Genomic DNA, 4348 nt, shown 5'->3' on the forward strand with positions numbered 1-4348 from the left:
TGAACCTTATTTTAGAAGGCTGATGGTGTAGTAAATAAAGGAATGTTGAGAAAGAGGACAGGTATTGTCACAGAATGAGCCGACCAGGTTCAACAGCTGAACAGCAAAACAAAGCAGTTTCAATTCTGATGATCCACTAGGGAAGATATTTGGATATCTATATACACATATGCATATGCATGCATGCATGAAATCGTAATTCTCCAGTAGAATGTTGAGAAATTTGGCCTGACAATTATAAAACTATATCAAACTTGTTGCAGGAAAGGTACAGTAAAATATTAATATTTTAGCATAGATTTTGCATTGATTTTGTAAAGAATGAAAATTCTTCCTTCGTTTTATACTTTACAAATATCCTTAGTAGAGTCTGTTTTTTCATATTGTAGTAGGAGAATCTATACAATGCTGAGAATTGGAATTACACAAAATATGCAATTTGGCTGGGAACTGGAATTTGAAGTATGTAATCTTAGCTAGTTAAGAGATTGAGATCTGAACATAATAGTGTGAAGCTAGCCTAAGAGGGAAACTTCATTAAATTCTTATCTCCAATTAACCACCAGGGGAAATGAAGTTCCAGTTCAACTTATATGTAGAGCACTGGCCTTGAACACAAAAGCACCATCCAGGCCCTGAGTTTAAGCCCTAGGATCACCAGAAACAAAAACACAAGATACAACATGGAATTAGATATTTTATAATGAAGTATATTTTAATACAATCTACATTGTTACAAAGACTAGACTTCTGTGTTAGCTTTATAATCTACCATAATAAGTGATATTGTCCATTTACTAAGCAGAAAGGCTTACTCAGATTTACAAGTCTGAAGGTTTCAGTGTATGTTCAGTTGGTTTTATTGTTTGGAGGGCTGTGACAAGACAATGTCAAGGTGGGAAGTATGTCAAAGAGAAATGTTTTTTACCTAGAATGATTTAAAGATAAAAGACGAAAGTATGTGAGAGGCTATGTTATCATGGGTTTCACTCTGAAGAACGTAATCTCCAGAAGAACTATTGAGGTATTCTCCACAATCTGGGAGGAAGTGGAAAGTATTTTTTCTTTAACACATAGGTCTTTCTGCGGCATTCTAAATTCAAATGGCAACATTTTCACCAATGATAATGATTTGTCCAAGGGTGGCATTAATTAGATATTTCAAGAAATTCTAAGCAGATCTAAGCAGACTAAATATTTTATGGAATTCCTATTAAAATATTTTCTTTCAGACTGACTGGGTCTTAATATTACACATGTGTATATCTGTGTGTTTGTATGTGTGTATGTGTTTGAATAAATTAATACAACGATGTAGCTGATAAAAATAGTCCGATGGCCTTTTGTTTTTCTTCTCATAATATGAAAGCCTGTAAAAATTACCAATCAATATTTATTGCAGCATTATTTACCATAGCTAAGATATGGAACCAACCCAGATGCCCCTCAGTAGATGAATGGATCAAGAAAAAATGGTATACATACACAATGGAATTCTATGCCTCCATCAGAAACAATGCCATTGCCCCATTTGTTAGGAAATGGAAAAACTTGGAAAAAATTATATTAAGTGAAGTAAGCCAGGCCCAAAGAAACATAGGTCCCATGATTTCCCTTATTTGCAATATCTAGTATATGTATGAGTCAAGCAGAAAAGGTCAGATAATGTGATGTTAGGAAAATGAACCCTTAGATATGTATTTTAATGTTTTTTTTCTTTCATGCATGTGTTTCTAACGCATTTATAAGATTATTTCTTTGTTGCTTTGTATGTCCCTCCCCCACAGTATAACCCGTGCTTTCACTATATTTGATGTCAGTATAACTTGTGGAGGAGATGGGGAAAAACAAGTCGTTTAAGGGTACAGGTGGACCTGTTGCAACAATGAGAAGTACAAGTTGTCATGTCCAAAACGAGCTTTACAACGTCGGTGCGGGGGGGGGGGGGGAGGAGAAGGATTGGAATTGGGGGGTGGGGAGAGGCTGGGAAGGGATGTGAAGGGTAAACAAAGGAGGAGGCTGCAATGCTTGGTAAGAAATGTATGCATTATCCTGCCCATGTAATTGTAACCCCTCTGTACAGTAAGTTCACAAATAAAAAAATGAAAAAAAAATTACCAATCAAATAACATCCAAGATTAAAACATTAGTTCTGTCCAAAAGATTTGCATGCAAACCCAAGAACGTCCACCTCATTTCAGACCACCATGTTTTAGGAAAATTTAAGTCTATAAATTATGTTGTCACCAAGGAAACAACATACAATATTTCTTTTAAAAATACCTAGATTGCAGAACACTTTACCCAGAAAATTGAAGGAATATAATTTATGCGATTTAATATAAATATTTAGACACTTAAATGTATATTCTATTATTATTATTATCATTGTGAAATATCTTACAGAGGGTTTACAATTGTTTCCTCCTCCTTTATTTCCCCATACCATCCCTTCCCCTCTCCCCCTCATCCACACATCCCTCTACCACCACCCTCCCCACCACCCCCTCCGCACACTCTACCAATGTTGTAAAGTTCATTTATCGACATAACGTCTTATACATCTCATTGTTGTAATATGTGTCCAACTGTAAACCTATTTAAACTGTTTTTCCCATTCCCTCCAAAAATTATATCAACATCAAATACAGTGAAAGCAGCACTTATAGCCTGGGGGAAGTACATACACAGCCACAAACAAATCATCTTATAAATATGTTGAAAACAATAACAAGAAAGACAAGAAAACTTTTGAATCCATATCTTGGGATTCATTTCTCCAAACAACAGCCTGTCTAACAGTTTCTGTTTGTCTCAGACATATATTAGTTATTGCAAATAAGGGACACCATGGGATCTATGTTTCTTTGGGCCTTACTTTGGGACTTACTTCACTTAATATAATTTTTTCCAATCTTTCCATTTCCTAACAAATGGGGCAATGTCCATTGTGTATATATACCACGTATTCTTGATCCAATCAAGAATATGTCTAGATTGGTTCCCTATCTTAGTTATGGTAAATAATGCTGCAATGAGCATAGTGATGCTGGTAGCTTTAGTATGGTTTTGTTTGTGATCATTTGAGTAAATGCCCAAAAGTGGGATTGCTGAGTCATAGGGGAGCTCTATGTGGAATCTTCTGAGGAACCTCCATAACAAATTCCAAAATGGTTGAACAAGTTTCTACTCCCACCAAAAATGCAGTAAGGTTCCCTTCTGCTCACATCACATCCAGTATTTGTTGTTATTAGGGTTCTTGATTATAACCATTTTAACTGCGGTGAGGTGGTATCACAATGTGGTTTTCATTTGCATTTCTTTTCTGGCTAGGGAGGTTGAGCATTTCTTCATGTGTCTATTGTCCATCCTTCATTCGTATTCAGAGAATTTTCTCTTTAAGTATTTAGTCCACTTATTTATTGGCCAGTTGTTCCTTTGAGGATTTGTTGTTGGGGGATTTCATTTTTTGAGATCCAGGTATATTTTAGATATGAGACCCTTGTCCGATGTATGGCTAGGGAAGTTCTCCCAATCAGTGGGCTTTCTATTGATCTTGCTAGCTATATCCATTGCCAAGCAGAAGCTCTGCAAATTCATTCAATCCCATTTGTTCCACCTTTCTTTGATTTGTTGTATTTCTGGGTCTCTATTAAGAAAATATTGGTCTGGGCAAAGGAGACCTAGGGTTTCTCTTATGACATCCTGGAATGTTTTCACAGTGTCTGCTTTAACTCTGAGTTCTTTGATCCATTTGGAGTTGATTCTGATTCAGGGTGATATATAAGGATGTAGCTTTAGTTTTCTACAAGTGATTAACCAATGTTTCCAGTACCATTTACTGAAGAGGCTGTCTTTCTTTATTCATGTTTTTAGCACCCTTATTGAAGATTATAGTTCTATAGGTCTGTAGGTTCATTTCTGGGTTTTCAATTCTATTCCATCTATCCTGAGGTCTGTTCTTATGTCAGGACCAAGCTGTTTTGATTACTATAGCTATGTAGTAGAGTTCATAGTTTGATATTTATATTCCTCCAGCACTGTTCATTCTGTTAAGGAACATTTTGCTATTTGGGGTCTTTATTATTCCATATGAATTTTTGGATTGCTTCTTCTATTTCCTTGAAGAATGAGGTTGGAATATTGATAGGTATCACATTGAATTTGTAGATAGCCTAGGGAAGTATTTCTGTTTTCATGATGTTGATAATTCCAATCCAGGAGCATGGAAGGTTTTTCCACATTCTAATTTCTGTTTTAATTCCTTTTTAAAGTTTTTAAAGTTTTCATCATTGAGGTTCTTCACTTATTTGGTTAAGTAAATTCCTAGGTATTTTATTTTTTGTGG

Source organism: Dipodomys spectabilis, unplaced genomic scaffold (assembly GCF_019054845.1).
Source record: "Dipodomys spectabilis isolate Male_0828 unplaced genomic scaffold, ASM1905484v1 ptg000134l, whole genome shotgun sequence".
Lineage (NCBI taxonomy): Eukaryota > Metazoa > Chordata > Mammalia > Rodentia > Heteromyidae > Dipodomys > Dipodomys spectabilis.